Below are 20,950 nucleotides of genomic sequence, written 5' to 3'. Positions count from 1 at the left end.
GGGGAGGGTAGTGCTTCTATCACCGCAGGAGTCCCTCAGGGACCTATCCTGGGCCCGGTGCTATGGAACACTATGCACGATAGTGTTTTAAGACTGAAGTTTCCCCCAGGTGTTAAGATCATTGGCTTCGCCGACGACATAACGCTGGAGGTTTACGGAGAGTCGATTGAGGAGGTGGAACTTACGGTGGCCCATGCGATCGCTATAGTAGAGGAATGGATGAGCTCAAGGCAGATGGGGCTAGCTCATCACAAAACGGAGTTGGTTGTTGTTAACAACTGTAAGTCGGTACAAGAGGCAGTGGTTCGCGTGGGCGACTATGAGATCATTTCCAAGCGTGAGGTGAAGCTCCTCGGGTGCTGATCGACGAAAGACTGAAGTTCGGCAGTCACGTAGATTACGCCTGCATGAGAGCTTCGGCAGCTATTGCGGCATTATCCAGGATGATGTCCAATAGCTCGGGGGTGCACTCCAGTAGACGCAGGTTATTAGCTGGGGTTGCAGTATCTATCCTTAGATACAGCGGTCCAGCTTGGGCCTCGGAGTCACCTCGACTATCAAGTGGCAACGGGACTGGGATAACTCTTCTAAGGGTAGGTGGACCCATCGGCTGATACCTAGCGTATCAAGATGGGTTAATAGAAGGCATGGGGATGTCCACTTCCATCTGACACAGTTCCTGTCAGGCCATGGCTGCTTTAATTGGTACCTACATAGGTTTGGGCATACGGACTCTTCCGTCTGCTCGGACTGCCCAGGGGTCGACGAAACTGCCGAGCACGTACTATTCGTATGTCCTCGTTTCGTCGATGTTAGGAGGGGAATGCTTGAGGTGTGCGGGAGGGACACTATTCCGGATCTTATCCAGAGGATGTGTCAAGAGGTTGAAAAGTGGAACGCGGTCTCGGCCGCTACCACTCAGATTGCCAGCATCTTGCAGCGCAATTGGCGCGCCGAGCAGCAGTCGGATAGCGCCGACTAGTGGGTAGCTAGTCTCGAAGGTGAGGTACCAGCGGGTAGTTAGTTAAATAGTAGAGGAACAAGTGGGTAGCTAGTTATGAGGTAGAGGAACTAGTGGGTAGCTAGTTGTGATTTGAAGCTAGTGGGTAGCTAGTATGTGGGCGTGCGTAGTCGCACGGACCCCTCCCAGAAGTAATGCCGCAAGACTGTTCCGGGGAGACTCAGGGTCTGTGAACAGGGTGGTTTTAGCGGGTCGGCAGTAGCTAAACCCCGTTCGCCAGTGGCCCACCGGTGTCTGGATGCAGATTCCCACCCTACTGAAAAAAAGACCGGGTAGAGCTATGGAAAATGATGGACGAGAAAAGCTTCCTTGGGAAGTTTACCAGACTGATCAAAGCAACGGTGGATGGTGTGAAAAACAGTGTTAAAAGTTCGGGCGAACATTCCAGTTCGTTTGAATCGCGCCGGAGACTAAGACAAGGTGTCTTTCATGCCGGATGTTCAACATTGCGTTAGAAGGTGCTTTGCGAAGATTCGGGTATAACAGATTTTCAACAGTTTCAGTCAATTTATTTATTTCGCGGATGACATGGACATTGTCTGCCGAGCATAGGCAAAGGTGCCAGAACTGTACACCCGCAGTGTTACGATAGACGGGGATACTTCCGAGGTGGTCAATGAATTCATCTACATTGTATCCTTGCTAACGGTTGAAAATAATGTTAGTCGTGAAATACGAAGGCGCATTTTCCGTGGAAGTTGAGCCTACTACGTGCTCCAGAAGAAACTACGGTCAATACGCTCATAAGGTCGGTAGTCCTTTACGGGTATTAAATTTGGACCTTGCTCGACGACGTCTTGTAAGCACTTGAAGTATTCGAGAGACGGGTGCTTAGGACCATTTTTGGCGGTGTGCAAGAAGACGGTGTGTGTGGCAGCAAAGGATGAACCACGAGCTCGCCCAACTCTACGACGAATCCAGCATCCAGAAGGTAGCTAAAGCCGGAATGGTACGATGGGCAGGGCAGATACAAGACAGTGGGAGCGCAGCGAGCAAGGTGGGCTAACGTGGCGCGCATTCGAGGAAGGAGACATGCGACCTCAAACCGTGTATTGTGGCGTCAAACTGTTGATGCAGTGTTATTTGTTTAGATGTAAGCTAAATAAATGAAACAATTTTTGCACAACTAGAACGCCGGAAACGCTAGTGTCAGTCAATGGCATTCAATTCACTAGTACATTATTAGCTAAGTTCCATTCAACAAACGGAATTAAATTGATCCCAAGTCCAACGGCTACGAGGAACAATAAAAATTTTGTCGATACGCTCAACGGGGATTAAAAAACTCGAAGAGAAGAAAAAACAACAGATTTTTTCTTTTATTAATAATTACTCTAATAGTCTTCAAGACATTTGTATGCATTACGTCAAGCATTATTGTCTATTAAGAATAGGCGGAATACATCTTCTACATTTTGAAGTTATGTCTCCAGGTCTTATTTTTTAAGTGAACCAAATTTAGTATGAAACGTTATTTAAAAGCAGAAAATAAAGGACAAGCTGGATCCATCCCTCCCTATGAATCTGACCTTCTAAAGTGTCTAAAAGGACAGAGAACATCAGAACCGTATGCTTGAGAAACTGCATATGTTTCGTTTTCGTTTCGTTTATTTAGATTTATTTCGAATTTCAGGCTAAAATTCAATAAACAATAACAATATTGTTTGTTCAAAATCTACTACAGTACTGACCCGATTTTGTCACTCCCCGATTTTGTCTACCCCCGATTTTGTCTACCCCCGATTTTATCACGTTTTCGACCCGATTTTATCACGTCCCGATTTTGTCACGTTTTCGACCCGATTTTGTCACCCCAAAAAAATTTGTCATTCTTTTTATTTTTGTAAATAATACCAAAAACAACATTGATTTTCATGAAATAACTTTCACCGCCTGTAGTTTATTACGAACGACGTCTGAGTACCTGGGAAATATTCTGTAAGCAATTTCGACAAGAAATAAAGGGTGCCGTTCACGCATTTTGCCTTTCCAAGGCATAAAATGATTCATATTTGTGGAATGAATTAAAAAAAATGAAAATATTTTTTTTCCAATTTTGTCACATACCCTGTTTTATCACCCCAAAATTCACCAGGGGGGTGACAAAATCGGGATATTACTGTACATTTTTTTAGAAACTACGTATGATAAGGTGATTTTTTATTTATATTATGCGTAAACAACAATCAGACTCCCTCTTTTCCTATAATTGCTTAATACGTAATAAGTGCACGGTCCCTAATGCATTTCGAAATTTAAAGAACAGTTATGGAACATTGATTGTGAAGTTTTTCAAATAAACTGATCAATTGATTTAAACCTGTGTAGACGTAAAGAGTGAATGAATAATATCCATTTTAAATGAATATGTTATCTATACAGTGGACTGATAGGATAAGCATTCCGTCTACCCAATATTCATTCAAGACATGCTCTGGTGTTTTTGTTTTCATATGGGCTTAGCTTTCTCGACAAAAAGAAATTGTCGAGAGATTGAACTAAGTATACATGAGCCTATCGCTGATGTTTACCAAAAAGAGGACTGCACCGCGTATGATGCCAGGTCACAGATTCTATGCGATAATGAGCTACCTGGAAAATTGAATTGTCGCATGTGTCTTGTCCTGTAAAATTAATTGGATATTATGCAAAACTAGTTATTCATTTATATTTTTGTAAAATTGTCGAAAAAACTTAACAAAACGAGTTTTGCTAAATGAAAAGCTTTCAAGTTGTCTCAAATGTCTTTTGAATTTCGCATCTGGCAACAATGGCCACCACAGCACCGCACACAAGTCGCCACTGGTTTCAGTTGCCCCAGTGCTTCTACAAGCTACACAAATAATAATGTGATGTTCGGGGAGTGTGTGCGAGAGCTAAAATATGTGCTTATGTTTAGTCGTTTAACTGGCAAACATCATTTCACAGATCGTTATGGGTTTGTACCAATTGACTTTAATTCCACCCGTAGACTACAGTTCCATGTACATCACAAGCCAAATAGAGTACCGCTATCACAATATGTCCAATCAGAACTCAACCCCATACGCAAAACACGTGATTCGTGGCTCATCACAAAAATCAGAACCTGGCATTCGAATCAATATCAATCTTAAGATACATAAGCTTAAAACGACTTACCATTAACGATGTCCGGGGGCCGCAAAGAATGATTTCGATTGTTAAACCCGCAAAATGAAACCCCGACGACACACTCTTGCAGAAAAAAACACTTGCGAATCCACGGAGAAAGACAGTTAACTTCCAGTTTTAGTACCAGTAACACGACGATGACGGTGTAGTATAGTTAGGGAAACAACAATTTCCAGATAAACATTCGGTGTGAAGAAACACAACGCGCACTCACTCACTGCTGCTCACTTATACACAGAGACACTGCTGTCCTCCTGGCTCGGATGTCGATGTTTAAGGTTTTGAAGCACTCTCGGGAACGTGTTTTTACTCTTTACTGCCTTTACAATACACGTAGGAGAATCGCGCGCGCCCCGCACCGTTGTTCCCCGTTCGACGTTCGGCGGCTCGAAAAGATCGATACTCCAATTTCCGAATGGTATATCGCCCGATGATGAGGTTTTTCCTTCGCCGATGGGTTGCAGTTTTTGGACTGTTGGTTTTTTTTTCTTCTCCGGTGTCTTTTTCCCGCTTTGTCCTCAATGTGATACAACTCTTTGCACCAATAATATTCACTTGATTCTCACTGATTTTCAACGATAGTTGCGTCTTTATCCTCTTCAAGTCGCTACCGTACTGCAAACGTGTTTTTTCACAAGTGTTTCTGCGGTGAACTGAACTGAACTACTGTGACTACCACCAATGCAATGGAACCTCCCGAAGATGTTATTGTTTATATTCTTTTCTCTCTAATGAAAGCTTGCAAAGTGGGAATGCTGTATCTGTACAGAGCACAGAGCGAAATCAGTTTAGCGTTTATAGAAAAATAACACCACTTTCTGAACAATTAGTTCATTTCACGTTTCTTCGATGGTGCCCTTTAATTTAACAGGTGACAGGCTGCAAAAAGAAATGGAGAAAATAGGATGTTATGGAAATTGTTGAATGTTAGATAGGTCTCCAGTCGTGAGCAATGACTTCTGTTGTTGCCTAGGAAATAAAACAGGAAAAGGTTCACCGGGGATACCTCGGTGGGTCTAGAATCGGAATTTCCATGAGCATCTACATAAATATACACTCTACCTTCCTTTTACGGCGCTTTTCTATACCTCACTTCGTTATAAGTTATAACGTTATAACCTAAAAAGATGCTTCTCCAGTTATAGGCTTGCGAGCAAAGGCGTAGGATTACCATTCCGGAGATGGCGAGTTCGATTCTCGTCCAAGTAACCAAAAGTTCCTTTAAAAGTGCGTCTCAGTCAAGCGAAAAACGTACTTTCAAAGGAACTTTTGATTACTTGGGCGGTCCGGTCTAGGATGTTATCGGGTGGGGATCATTTTCGACTCCATGCGCATAGTGTATCCATAGACAAACAGACATAACACATGGAACAATTACTCATCAAATTCATAGTCATGCAAACACTAACGATATCTGTCATTTGCACCAACTTGGGCAAACCACGAACCAGATTTTGCGTTAGTGAGCAAACGTCAAACTCAAGCAAAACCGATTCAAGTGTCACGCTTGAGCTTGAGCTTGATTGACTGCTCGTAGTTGCTACTCCATTATGACCAGATCAGCTGTTTTTGCTCAGGGAACCAACAGATGTTTGCTTGGGACTAGCACTCATCTTCAATGTACATGTAACTGGTGATCCCATTTGTTAGGTCATACTGGCGCCTGCCACGTCAGAATGCAAGTCAATGTAGGGAAGGGGGAGAAAATGATGATGCAATCACTCGCCCACTGCAAGCCGAATATACATCTGCACTTGCCACGAGTTCATGCGGAATTTGTTGGATTTTTTTGGGTTAGGTTCGAGAAGCAGAGGTCCGTCTTGGTTAACGAGCTGCCAATGTGATAGATAGGAGAAAGCAACTGATGGAATTTCTAATAGGATGTTTGGGAACGTTATAGAATGTTATAGTCCATTTCCAATTCTAGCAGATTACTGTTAGAATATTCATGTTGAAGGTATAGGAATTGAGATGGAAACGGTATGGAAGCCCATTTCCAGTTCTAGCGATTGCTAAACATGAGAAATATAGAGAAAGATACAAAATAGGAGAATGGAACGGACCTGGGATTGAACAAACGACCTCCTGCGTATGAGGCAGAAGCAGTAGCCATATGACTACCAAGCCCGTCAACCGATTCAAGTGCCACGAGTGATTAATTGGCCAACTAATGACCAATGTATCATGTGATTTTCTCAAGTGTCTTGTCTGTTTGTCTGTGGTGTATCTATTGTAATTGTTACACAAGGTATATACTTATGCAAGGGCGGGCATAGGAAAGCTTTCAATCAATAACTGAGGAAATACTAATTGAATACTAAGTTGAGAAGCAGGCCAAGTCCAGTTGGAATGTACACACTAAGTTTTTATTTCTGCAGCTCGGAAAAAACCCGCCAAGCCGTGCGCCAGCAAAATAAAAGACTGATATTTCAGCAAAAATTGCGTTTGTTAGCTGATTTTCGGCAAAATATTTGCTGATTTTCAGCTATTTTGACAGAAATCTCGGCAAAACACATGTTTGCTGGGGCACGGCTGTGCGAATCTCGGTAAAAGTTCAACATTTTGCTGAGATCCTTGTTAAAAAATTAAGTGTGTAGAGCCATAGAAGGAGAAGCTAAAAAGAATTTAAGGCATTATTGTCATCCAAAAGTAAACCTTTTAGAAACCCAAAGAACTAAGTAGCTGTTTTGCATCTTAAACATTTGCCTTTCCCGGGTAGAGGTTAATAACAAACAAATAACATAATATTAACAAATTTTGCTATGATATCAGATTTAGTTATTCCTATGTTATTTATAAATAACATAAAATAGCATCCCAACAACAAATTTTGTTATAATAGTAAAATTAGTTATTTATATGCTATTGTAAAAAGGAGCAGAACAACAAATAAAGAACAAATTTTGCAATCATAGCAAAGTATGTTATTTTTTTATCATTTGCATTTTCAACATATCAATAATAACTGATTTTGATATTTTCTTTTCTTTAAATATTTTGCTATTGGTTTGTTATTATAATAGCAAAATGAGTTATTTATGAGTTATTTGCTAGAGCAATGTCTGTTCTTATTTTTGCTATTTTAGCAACTATATCAAACAAACTAATATCATATTTTGCTATTCAGTTATTCATATATTAATAGCAAAATTTGATATTATTTTGCTGTTTTCTTCTACCCGGGTTAACTAGTGTTTTATTTCAGATTATGCAAGGATTCCCTGGAGTCTATATGCGTAACAAAAACCTAAAGATCTGCACACATAACCAACGATATCTCTTTTGAAAACTGGTTCATGTTCTATGTCTATTTGATCCATGAAACCAAATTCGCCTTCAATAACTGTTCCATTTCAGGTCATCCAAGAATTTCCTCTAGTATAGGCTTTAAGGTCTACACGCGTACAGTACATGTTTCAAAATGTACAAACTGATATGGAATTTACGAAAAAGAATCCACAAGTCTTTGAGGGACTCGAACCCTCAACCTCCTACTCTCTAGATAGGCGTGAGAACCCCTACACAACAAGACCACTTAAATGTCACGTTTGCGTAAAGCCATCAGAATCCGAGTACCAACCCCCACCGCGGTTAGCTCTTTTTTTAAATTGGATATGAATTGCACATGTAAAGATTGGACAAATTAGCATCTATTCTCCATGTTAGGGGCGGCTGATCATCGTCCGAGTGCCAGCGAGGGACTCAAAGTGTAACTGTGCACCTTGGTCCACCTGGAATAAGGAGGAATGGTCCTCCGGAAATTTAGGGGGTTTGGTGTCAGGCCCTGCAAGCCAGCGAAAAAAAAACTTACGCAACGAATAATCAACTAGAGAGTACGGACCGGAACCACCGGACCATTACGACGAAAAAGGGACTAGCGATTTGAAACTCGGTTCGTGGAACTGCAAATCTCTCAACTTCATCGGGAGCACACGCATACTTGCCGATGTGCTCAAGGACCGTGAATTCGGCATCGTACCGCTGCAGGAGGTTTGTTGGAAGGGATCAATGGTGCGAACGTGTAGAAGTAATCATACCATCTACCAGAGCTGCGGCAACACACACGAGCTGGGAACAGCTTTCATAGTGATGGGCGATATGCAAAGAGGCGTGTACGGGTGGTAGTCGATCAATGAAAGAATAAGCAGGTTGATGATCAAAGGCCGGTTCTTCAACTTCAGCATAATCAACGTCCATAGCCCACACTCCGGAAGCACTGATGATGATAAGAACGCATTCTACAATCTACAATCGTTAGAATAAACAGATAAATTGATCAAAACAAAAATATTTCATTTAAATTTCATTCGATTTCACAAGAAAGCGTATCACTTTTTGAAAATTCATGCGTAAAGTTCAGGACTTGCACAAAACACATGATATTTTAGAGCAGCCACGGCCTCCAACATACTCCAGACAGTGAAATTCATAGGGTTTATGTCCGACGATCGACTCGATATGACCCCTGAAAACCCCATAGTTGGGTTCTCTTCACTTTTGAGCCAGCGTTTAATCCTGTAGTATGACCCAACCCCTGGTATCAAAATAACGACGTGCTCACGGTTCGACGATGTTTTGTAGAATTAATTCCCACTACATATTTTGAATTATATTAATGAATTATATTAATTTTAATATTAATCAATTATGTAGCAGTTCAATTTCCGGACCCTGCACACTCAGCTGGAACGTGAGTACGACAGCTGCCCAAGCTACGACGTCAAAATCATCATAGGAGATTTGAACGTTCAGGTTGGCCAAAAGGAAGAGTTTAGACCGACTATTGGGAAGTTCAGCGCTCACCGGCTGACGAACGAAAACGGCCTACGACTAATTGATTTCACCGCCTCCAAGAATATGGCCATTCGCAGCACCTACTTCCAACACAGCCTTCCGTATTGGTACACCTGGATGTCACCACTGCAGACAGAATCACAAATCGACCACGTCCTGATTGATGGACGGCTTTTCTCCGACATTATCGACGTCAGAACATATAGTGGCGCTAACATCGACTCTGACCACTATTCTTTTTCGCAAATTTCATATCAATTTGTCCATCTCGAAACATATGCTGTGCATATGCACAGCCAAGGTATTTAACAAAAAAATGATTTTCGTACGGCCGCGTTGCCGAATAATATGCAATTAATTGTTTTCACTATCTGGTGATGATCAAACTGCGCCCAGAAACTATCCGTCATCAACAATGTTCGGTACCGGCGACCGCCACGGTACGACCTAGAGCGACTGAAGCAACCTGATGTCGCCACTGCATACGCGCAGCATCTCGAGGCAGCGTTGCCGGAAGAGGGTGAGCTCGATGGGGCCCTTCTTGAAGACTGCCTGGAATACTGTTAAAGCAGCCATTAACGACGCAGCGGAGAACAACGTCGGGTATGTGGGACGAAGTCGACGAAACGATTGGTTCGACGAAGAGTGCAGACAGATTCTGGAGGAGTAGGACGCAGCGCGGGCAATCGCGCTGCATCAAGGTACCCGCCAGAACGTTGGAACGTTATAGATGGAAGTGGAGACAGCAGACCCGCCTTTTCAGGAGAAGAAACGCCGCCTGGAAGAAGCGGAGTGCGTGGAGATGGAACAACTGTGCCGTTCTCAAGAAAAATGCAAGTTCTATCAGAAGCTCAACGCATCCCGCAAACGCTTGGTGCCGCGAGCCGAAATGTGCAGGGATAAGGATGGGAGCATCTTGACGGACGAACGTGTGGTGATCGAAAGGTGGAAACAGCACTACGAGGAACATTTAAATGGCGCTGAGGGTACAAGCAGTGAAAGTCAAGGTAGCGGAGGAGATGACTTCATGAGTTCAGCGGACGATGGAAGCCAACCAGCCCCCACCTTGAGGGAAGTTGAGGATGCCATCCAACAGCCAACCAGTAAAGCAGCTGGTAAGGATGATATCGGAGCTGAGCTCATCTTGATGGGCCCGGGAAAACTGGCCGCTTGCCTGCACTCATTGATAGTCAGACTCTGGAAGACTGAACAGCTATCTAAGAGGTAAGCCAGCCTAGGGCTGAAAGCCTCTGAAATAAAACCAATAATAATAACAGCTACCGGAGGAGTGGAAGGAAGGGGTTATATGCCCCATCTACAAGAAAAGCGACAAGCTGGAGTGTGAGGACTTTCGAGCGATCACCATCCTCAATGCCAAATACAAAGTGATATCCCAGATCATCTTCTGTCGCCTGTTACCATTAGTGAATGGGTTCGTGGAAGGTTATCAAGCCGGCTTCGTTGACGGCCGCTCGACAACGGACCATATCTTTACTGTACGGCAAATCCTTCAAAAATGCCGTGAATACCTCCCAATGCACCATCTGTTCGTTGATTTCAACGCAACATACGACAGTGCACGAACACGGTTTTCCGGATAAACTGGCACGGTTGATCAAAGCGACGATGGATCGACGACATAGATATTATGGCACGTAACTTTGAGAAGATGGAGGAAGCCTACATCAGATATAAGAGGGAAGGCTAAGCGGATCGGACTAGTCATCAATACATCGAAGACAAAGTACATGATAGGAAGAGGTTCAAGAGAAGACAATGTGAGCCACCCACCGCGAGTTTGCATCGGTGGTGACGAAATCGAGGTGGTAGAAGAATTTGTGTACTTGAGCTCAATGGTGACTGCCGAAAATGACACCAGCAGAGAAATTCGGAGACGCATAGTGGCTGGAAATCGTACGTACTTTGGACTCCGCAAGACGCTCCGATCGAATAGAGTTCGCCGCCGTACCAAACTGACAATCTACAAAACGTTAGACCGGTAGTCCTCTACGGACACGAGACCTGGACGATGCTCGTGGAGGACCAACGCGCACTTGGAGTTTTCGAAAGGAAAGTGCTGCGTACTATCTATGGTGGGGTGCAGATGGCGGACGATACGTGGAGGAGGCGGAACCACGAGTTTCATGAGCTGCTGGGAACACCATCCATCGTTCACACCGCGAAAATCGGACGACTGCGGTAGGCCGGGCACGTAGCCACAATGTCGGACAATAACCCGGTGAAAATGGTTCTCGACAACGATCCGACGGGCACAAGAAGGCGAGGTGCGCAGCGGGCAAGGTGGATCGATCAGGTGGAAGATGACTTGCGGACCCTCCGTAGACTGCGTGGCTGGCGACGTGTAGCCATGGACCGAGCCGAATGGAGAAGACTCTTATATACCGCACAGGCCACATCGGCCTTAGTCTGAATAAATAATAAAATAATACGACAGTACAGACCGCGTAGAGCTATGGAAGATTATGGACGAGAACAGCTTCCCTAGGAAACTTACCAGACTGATCAAAGCGGTGGATGGTGTGCAAAACTGTGTGAAGATTTCGGTCTAACACTCCAGTTTGTTCGAATCCGGGGATTAAAACAAGGTGTTGAATTCTCGTGCCTGTTGTTCAACATTGCGCTAGAAGGTGTGATGCGGAGAGCCGAATATAACATCCGGGGTACAATTTTTAACAGATCCAGCCAATTTATTTGTTTCGCGGATGACATGGACATTGTCGGCCGAACATTTGCAAAGATAACAGAACTGTACACCCGCCTGAAACGTTAAGCAACAAAAGTTGGACTGGTGGTGAATGCATAGAGGACAAAGTACATGCTTGTGGACGGAACCGAGCGCGAGAGGGCCCGCCTGGGAAGCATTGTTACGATAGACGGAGATACCTTCGAGGTGGTCGAGGAATTCGTTCACCTCGGATCCTTGCTAACGGCAGATAACAATGTTAGTCATGAAATACGAAGGCGCATCATTTGTGGAAGTCGAGCCTACTACGGGCTCCAAATGTGTCATGTACAATACGCTAATAAGACCGGTAGTTCTCTACGGACATAAAATATGGACAATGCTAGAGGTGGACTTGTAAGCACTCGGAGTCAGGGGCGTCGCGTGGAATAATTGAGAACCTGTTCAAAAATGTTCATTAATCAAATAACATTCTTATTAACCCTTCAGCAAGTGCGCGGTCCTGAAACGCCCGTGCAGGCTCGCTCGTATGAGATTTTTTCGTTAGTGTTGTACACCAGTGTTTTAAGAGGTGGGGCGCTACCACGCTTTGTTTCTAAAAACAACGTTCTTGCACCAAGTGGTACCCTACCAAATAACTATGACTGGTACTGGCGCCACCAGTGATTATCGGAAAAATATCTTTATAAAGCTCACTTTTCGTTGTTGGCCATTAGCAAGGGAAAAGCATCATGTAACCGATTATATTTTCATTGAAAAAGTGAGGTTATGCAGATCATTATACCTATATTTGAGCCACATATTAAACAAGATACAATTTTATTGCAGATTATTAGTAAAACAATGTTCCACATGCACAGACATCCTCGTAATGTATGAACTTGAACAAACAATATTGAAATAGAAGAACAGCAACTCGGCCACGTAATATGCTGAAGAAAATTAATCAACTACCGTCGTCGGGGGTGACAATGGGTCAAATGGAGGTGAGAATGGGTCACTGTTTCAACTACTTAGAATGCATGTAGTATAGATTGAATGTATCTGAGGACAAGAAAACTAAAATATAAGAGACCTTTTTGAACGAATTTGTTATCCGACCTCCAGGCTGTCAGTGAGAGCGATGACCCATTCTCATCCCCCAGACCCATTGTCACCCCCGACGGCGGTACGTTCAAATAACTATGCTGAACCAAGCTCCCCACGGACTAAGGGCCGATTTCTTCACCTCCGCTTAGGCCTTAAACCAGGTTTAAACGTATGGGTAAGCACCGCTTAAGAGTTAAGCGAAGGTGAAGAAATTGGCCCTAAGTCAAATATGTACAGTGAACGTTCGCTAATTGGGCTTTTTCTAGTTGGGGCGCTTTTTAGTTGGTAGTTCGCTAATTGGGGCGAAACCCAATTAAAAAGCAGTTAAACGTCAGAATGTGATGTCAGAAACGCGTTGACGTTTTGTTTCCGTGTTTGGCGGGCTCGATATTTTCTGGCGCGTAAAATTTTCCTTTGTTCAATGCAAAAAGTAAACAACATTGAAGCTTGTCAAAACGCCCCAATTAGCGAACGGCATTCGCTAGTTGGGGCGAGGTCGTGCCCCAATTAGCGAACGATCACTGTATTGTTGTTACTACTGACATCCGTATCATGTGTAGTTTTGTATTCCGCGCATTCCATATTAGTTGAAGCGACAGAAGAATCTGTATTTTGCTCGTTCAAATGTGAAGTTGAACAAGTTGCAACGAAATGTGAAAAGGCGTCGATATTATGCTCGCATTGTGTTGCAGCGGTTCGTTCCCAAACAGACGAACAGAGAGAAAATTTTCCTCAACTACAGTGACTTTAATACCAGTGTCGTCAAGTGTCAGAATTGGAACAGAATCGTCTGTCAGTTCCATACAAATGCGCGTTCCAAACGAGCAGGAGACCTGTCAAACGTGGCACATGACGTTACTCTTCTTATAGGACTCTATCCTCAACATTCTCTCTCATATTTTCTCCTTCGTTCACGTCGTAAACTTGAACGAACTGCGACGCCGTTTCGTTGCAAGGTTTGTTGCATCGCTTCGTGTTCTACATTTAGACGGGCAGAGACAAAAAAGCACGTGTTTTAATGCAAGAGTATCTTTTTGTGCATTGGAATGATACAAACACCAAACGCCTGAATACAAAAAGGATGGCTGCCTGTTAGCCTATAATTCAAATGTGTGGACTGGTTCAGAAACAAAATTGAACGTAGCTGTTGCAACAGCTCTGTTTTCTGCCTACCAGTTCAACTATGTTTTTGAACACATGATCAAAATATAATCTTCATTAGTTTGCCTACCTGTGCAATGAACAGGTTGAACAGGCCGACCAGACGCCACTGCTCGGAGTATTCGAGAGACGGGTGCTTAGGACTAGAGGCCTGAATAAAAGAAACGCGGATAGAAAATATGACTCTGCCAACACTGCATTCAATCTTCTTCATCAAAGAGCAACACATGAAAAGGAAGAATTTTTTTTTTTAATGGTTTGTGTAGATAAAATCTCACAAACCGCTATTTAATGTTTCCACATCACATGATAATACAATCCAATAAACAATGCCATTTCATTTCAGAATCTATAAATGACTTGCATATATTATTGCAAACAAATGTAAAATGCATTCAAATTTGTTTATTTAAAAATAGCATGAAAACAAATTCAGCCGTTTTCAGTATTTGAGCCAACATTTTGACTGCTTGAGACAGGTCTCCCGCTCGATTGGCTGCCGTTTTTTTGACGGTTCGATTGGCGGCACATGCCTATCCGCGTTTTTCTTAATTAGGCCTCTACTTAGGACTATCTTTGGCGGTGTGCAAGAAGACGGTGTGTGGCGGCGAAGGTTGAACCACGAGCTCGCCCAGCTCTACGGCGAACCCAGTATCCAGAAGGTAGCTAAAACCGGAAGGGTACAATGAGCAGGGCATGTTGCAAGAATGCCGAACAGCAACCCTGCAAAGATGGTGTTCGCTTCCGATCCGGCAGGTACGAGACGGCGTGGAACACAGCGAGCGAGGTGGACAGACCAGGTGCAAAACGACTTGGCGAGCGTGGGGCGTGTATTGTGGTGTCAAATTGATGATTATGTGTTATCTGTTTAGATGTAAACTAAATAAATGAAATGAATGCACAAACTACATTTTTTGGTGTACGTACTCTCTATGTAAAATGTACGTACAAGTGAGGGTACGTACTATCCAATGAGCTAGACTTTACAAAGGTGGCGCAGATCAGAGCGCTGATCTGCGCCACCGTAAAATCTAGCTCCTTGCGTACTATCGAGGGTACACACTATCTGTATTCCTTAACAATCACATATAGTTGGCTAAGAGACTATACACACTCAGTTTTTATTTCTGCAGCTCGGCAAAATGCGCACAGCCGTATGCCTAGCAATATGAAAAACTCCGGCAAAAACGACGTTTGTTAGCTGATTTTTGGCAACTTATTTGCAGATTTCCAGCAAATTTGACAGATATCTAATCTAATCTAATCTAATCTCATACTTGCGCAGCCAATACTTGAAAGCATCCTGGAAAATGACGGTTTCTAAATTCCGTCATTTTTCTTTTCGTTCGGCCAGGCCAACTACGCAGTATGTACCGCAGAGATGATTTCTAGATAATGAGCGACTTCAGAATTTGTAAACCCTTAAAGTCGATCCATACCATGAAATCGAGGGAATAGGAAGAAAGCGTGGACCTCCCGTACCAAACGCTTCCAGTTAGTATAAATAATAATCAAATATTATATTAATGAATTTTTCGTTGGGAGCGAAGCTATTTAAAAGTTATGAAATGCTCCATTCGGCAAGTGATGGTTGATGTCGTGTTCAGAATAACTACGTTCACTATAAATAAGAAAAGAAGAAGAAAATCATCATTAGTAGACGGTAACGTCAGCTTCTTTCCTCGGTAACAGATGTGATGACAATTCTGAAAATAAAAGAAGCGCTAGCACAACATTAGAAGCAGAGCATTAGTGATTAATCATAGATTTAATCATGATTAATGAATAATGGGCTATTTAATCATTATTCATTAATCATAATCATACAAAAAAATTGATTCAATCATTAATCACTAATCGTTAATCATAGAACTTTACATTTAATCATTAATCACTAATCATATTCATAATTGTTTTGAGTTTATCCATTAATCATCAATTTTAATCATTGCATACATCGCTTCTATTCATTAATCTTTAATCATAATCATTTAATTTTCATACATTTCAATAATCCAATTTGGTAAAAATGTTCCTTGATAATTGGTCAATATGCAAACTATTCAATTTGATTATTCATAATCATTAATCATTAATCATACCGATCTTTAATCATTAATCATACACATATTGTGTCAGCATTTAATCACGATCGGTAATCGTTAATCATACTCCAAACTCCATACTCGTAATCGTTAATCATTGTCAAAAAGTAATTCAATCGTTAATCATAATCATTAATCATTGCCAAAAATGATTAAATCATTAATCATAATCTTTAATCATAGAGTTGAATTATTTAATCATAACAAATTTAATCATTCATTGGAAGCGTTATTCATTAACGCTCTGATTAGAAGATTGGACACTTTAATTATACTCATGTTATTTTTGAAATGCTTTTCCAGACTGCTATCCGAAATCAAGGGGGGTGAAATCCTTGATTCCAATCTAAGAAAAACATTACAGGGACATGAGTATTACTATCTGCGGTTGGGAAGCATCTAGGAAGTTGGAAGGAAGGATTAGTGTAGTATTTACTTAATGACTTACCGACAACACTACAGAATTGGAAATTGGGGAAGGTTTTCGTTGGGTCAGGATTTGCCCGTAGCTGGCAATGTGACCGTGGTAGATCTTACCCCGTAACACACCACGTAAAGGTGTCTACCCAGCATTACGGGAACCAGCAAATTTGACAGATATCTCGCGAAAAACATGTCTGCTGGGTGTGCAAATTTCGATAAAAGTGAGATCCCAGAAAAAAAAACAAACTGTAACATGCAGTAATATTTTGAATTTTGAATTTCAGGGCTGGTAGCGGCCGATGCAGCTCAAAAAAGTGACTAATGACCAAAACTAACGAAAAAAAGGACCAAATAATGACTTTCAGTTTCAGTTGCAAGTTCGATGAGACGAATTTAAGCGTTTTTGGGGTCGAATGGGAATCATCTTTCACTCACCACTCTTTTGCCTTAGAACGAAGTCAGAAGAGAAATGAAAATCGTACACGCTAACTTTTATCTACTCAGTAAAATTGTATTGGCCTTCCTTTTAATCCCACGGAAATTTTATTAAATGCCAGTCAAAAACAGTACTCAAAGCTATGAGTCGTCTTCCGAAAAATTCAAATTTTTACGCCACTGGAAGTGAGCGAAACATGGTTACCACTCATAAGACCTGTTTTCTTTTCTGAAAAATGATTTCTAGGCAAAAATCTACGTAAAGGAGCATTCCCTTCACGTGAGAATCAGTGAAAATTAAGTTCACTGGATTAGTTGAATACCTATTTAAGAAAGATGCACGATTTATCATAGGTGCCACGGAAAGTATTGGAATTTACAGTTCAAATAAAACATTAGTACGGATCGTTTGGGTAGAAAACGGAACAAAAATTATAAAGATCCTGTACAACGAGCCTGGGATTGAACGCTCAACCTCCTGCTTATACTGCAGGACTATGCTCTCTGAACTATTTAAATATTTTTTTTTTTTTCATAAAACGCAGATTTCCCAACTTGCTGTACGTATTCATGAACGATTTTTGCTATGGAATCAGATAGCGCATGCAATCTTCAAAATTGGGGAGACTTGATTCTCTCTCTATAACATCTACTCAATAAATGTTTTTTTTAGAGCAAACCCTTCATCACATCTGTCAAATCTACAAAAAAATAGCCGCTTGAGAACAAATTTATATTTTCTTGAATTTGTTTGCCAAACTTCTCAAGTCTCAGAATCAAGTCTCCTCATATTGTGACAACTCAAAATCCAATTATCCTGAAATTGTGGTGGAATGTTGGCATTTTTATCAGTGAAGATCATTTAGCATATTGACGGCTTGTGCTGTGAAAAAATGATAGCATTTTGTCAATATTAGGGGAAGTTGTTCAAATTTTTCTAGCCACTAAAAAACATCTTTAGGAGGGACAAACACAGTAAATAATAGAGTAAATAAGGTTGTCAATCAAAAAATAATTCGCCACATAACGATCATTTGTCTAGAGGATCTATAATAAAAGTACGCTCTAATAATACTGCTATAGTTCTCGGTAAAACAGCGGAGAATTAAGTCTCCCAAGAGGTCAAGTTTCTCAAGAAATCAAATCTTCCCACCTTCTCCTACTGTATAAAGTTTGAGCATTAAAACAAAATCGGAATTGGCAGGTCTCCTGCTTGCATGACTGTATACCAATTTATAAATTGTGACGTGAAACACCTTCAATTAGCTACTGGTGAAATGCCAGTAAAAGCAGCGAGTTAAACGGCTGGCGAAGTTTCAGCGCGATCATTTTTTTAAGATCCGTAATTTTATCTCCGCCATGATCAAAGCATTATCCGATGGGTACATAAAGTTTTATTTAAAAAAAATCTTAGTCAATAGTTTCAAAATAGTTGAAAATAGTGACTTTTTGCGAGAAAAAGTGACTTTAGTGACTTGAGGTCGAAAAAAGGGACTTTTTAGTGACTTGCCCGAAAAAAGTGACCAAGTCACTAAAAAATGACCCGCTACCAGGCCTGGAATTTTTACAGTTAAGAGTGGCGATTCCACCCCAATTTTCTTCCCTAAACGTTCTGATACTTTCAGCGATGGATAACTTGAAGCGTAAAGCATGCCTTCTAAAATAAACTGATTTAATTTAAAATACCTCAATATGATTATTTGTGTACATAAAACTAGACAAACAAATGCAGAACAATCATATTCGCCTAAAGTAAGTGACGCATTTAGCAGTGGCTGTGCTTTTATTTCAGAAATATTCATGAAAAAATGTTACTTATGTCCTTTTGAGAAGTTAAGCGAGAAATCAAGAAAATATTGAATTTCCGACCTACTGTGCGGCAACGCTGGCCATCCGAATTGGATCGGCGCACACCTCTAGTGTGTGATTACAAACATGAAAAAAATACAGAAAATAGAAGGGAATTTGCTTGCACAAACACATTGTCAGGGTGGGACCGCGCAAGAGCCGAACACATCAGAATGGGATGAACGAACATGAGAAAAATCAATGTGAAATTCATATTATCCAATGTTGTTTTGTCCACGATTAATTCCACTTATTTCTGGTAGCCCAGTGAACCCAATTCGACCGGAAAACATACGGAAATGCTGCACTTACCACTGTCGAATGAAGTCTCCGCTATTTAAGCACTTTTCCACCTGTATTTGCACCTTATTTTTAGATTTTTCTTCACGAAAAATAAACACGAGTTTCAAGCACTTCTGCGCGGTTTACAAATCGTTCGTCACGTTCACGTAAAAACTTCTTCGCTCCGCCACAAACCTGCAGTGTTTTATTTTTTTCGTTTTTGTTGATTTTACGGACCGGGCAAACAGGGCGAAAAGCACGAAAGTTCGGTGCGAGCTAAAGCGACGCGTGAATCTTTTGAGCTTTCTCGTCTAAGCTCGCTTCTCAATCAGTTTTAGACTAGTTTCGAATTGACAGTTATTGGTTTGGTGCTCAAACATGTTTCAAGCCCTCGCTCGCAGAATTAAGGGCGCATATAGGAAACTATGGATAGATTTCTTGATGGTTTCCTTTGATGATGACTGAATACCTTGTTGAATACCCTTTAAAAACCCTGCGAAGTTACCTACAGCTGCAAAACACGTTTACCAAAAGAGAATCTATCACGCCGTTGATTTATAATTTTCACCTCTGCCTCAAACTAGGCGCTAACTTGTATGTACGACATTGGTTAGTATATGAATAATTTCCCGAGGAACTTCCGAACAAATTTTCGAAGAAATTCCGAAATATTTATCGAGCAAATTCCGAAAAGTTTCCCGATGGAAATGCAGAAAAAAAGTCTTGAGGAAATCTCGAAGAATTGCCCGAAGGAAATTGCAAAGAACTTCCAGGAGGAAATTTCTAAAAAAATCCTAAGAAAATTTTCAACGGAAAACCGAAAACAAATCTGGAGGGAACATCAAAGAATTTTCCGAAATTGCAAAGAAGGAAATTCTGAGGAATTTTACAGAGGAAATTTTGAAGACCTTCTCAAACGAAATTTCGGAGATTTCCCGAAGGAAATTCCAAAGAATAAGCGGAAAAAAATCAGAAAAAAAATTGATGGAGAATCGGAAGAGTTTCCACTCCAGGAGGTAATTTCAAAGAATTTCCTTGAGGATTTTAAAAAATCCAGAGGGAAATTGCAAAGAATTTTCCGAAGTACACTGAATTTCTTAAATAAATTCTAAAAAATTTCCCGAAAGGCATTCCAAAGAATTTCCTAAAGGGAATTCCAGAAAAAAATCCAAAGAAAATTCCAATTAATTTCACGAAATAAATCCCAAGAATTTTTCGAAGGAAATTTCAAAGAATTTCCCGAAGAAAATTTCAAAGAATTTCCCGAAAGAAATACCAGAGAATTTTCAAAAGGGAAACTCCAAAAAAAATCCAAAACGGAAATTCCAAAGAATTTCCAAAAGGGAAATTCCAAAGAATTTACCGAAGGAAATTCCTAAGAATTTTCCGAAAGAAATTTCAAAGAATTTTCCGAAGGACATTCCAAAGAGTTTCCCGAAGAAAATTCCAGAGAATTTCTAGAAGTAAATTCGAAAAAAATTTCTGGAGAAAATTCCAAAGAATTTCCTGGACGAAATTCTAAAGAATTTCCTGGAGGAAATTCCAAAGAATTTCCTGCAGGAGGTTTCAAAGAATTTCCTGTAAGAAATTCAAAAGAATTTCGTGGAGGAAATTCAAAAGATTTCCCAGAGGAAATTCCAAAAGATTTCCCGAAGGAAATTCCAAAGAATTTCTCGGAGGAAATTCCAAAGAACTTCCCGGAGGAAATTCCAACGAATTTTCGGGAGGAAATTCCAAGGAATGTCCCGGAGGAAATTCCAAAGAGTGTCCCGGAGGAAATTCCAAAGAATGTCCCGGAGGAAATTCCAAAGAATTTCCCGAAGGAAATTCCAAAGAATTTCCCGAAGGAAATTCCAAAGAATTTCCCGAAGGAAATTCCAAAGAATTTCCCGAAGGAAATTCCAAAGAATTTCCCGGAGGAAATTCCAAAGAATT

At 41.2% G+C, this 20,950-nt stretch overlaps 1 protein-coding gene across 2 annotated transcripts in view; it reads right to left on the bottom strand.

Moving 5' to 3' along the window:
- LOC134205876 (forkhead box protein K2-like) overlaps positions 1-19,205 on the bottom strand; it is a 106,241-nt gene extending 87,036 nt beyond the window's left edge. The window contains exons 1-2 of one of the 2 annotated variants that reach the window (XM_062681541.1): positions 19,046-19,205; positions 4,163-5,053 (exon numbers count right to left, since the gene is read on the bottom strand). The gene's annotated coding sequence lies outside the window, so the exon portion shown is untranslated. The remainder of the gene's footprint in view (positions 1-4,162; positions 5,054-19,045) is intronic. The other variant, XM_062681543.1, reaches the window with a different exon arrangement.
- Positions 19,206-20,950: the final 1,745 nt, after the last annotated feature.

The sequence above is a fragment of the Armigeres subalbatus genome, chromosome 1, assembly GCF_024139115.2.
Source record: "Armigeres subalbatus isolate Guangzhou_Male chromosome 1, GZ_Asu_2, whole genome shotgun sequence".
NCBI classification, from domain to species: Eukaryota; Metazoa; Arthropoda; class Insecta; order Diptera; family Culicidae; genus Armigeres; species Armigeres subalbatus.
This window is presented reverse-complemented; position numbering and strand designations above follow the sequence as displayed.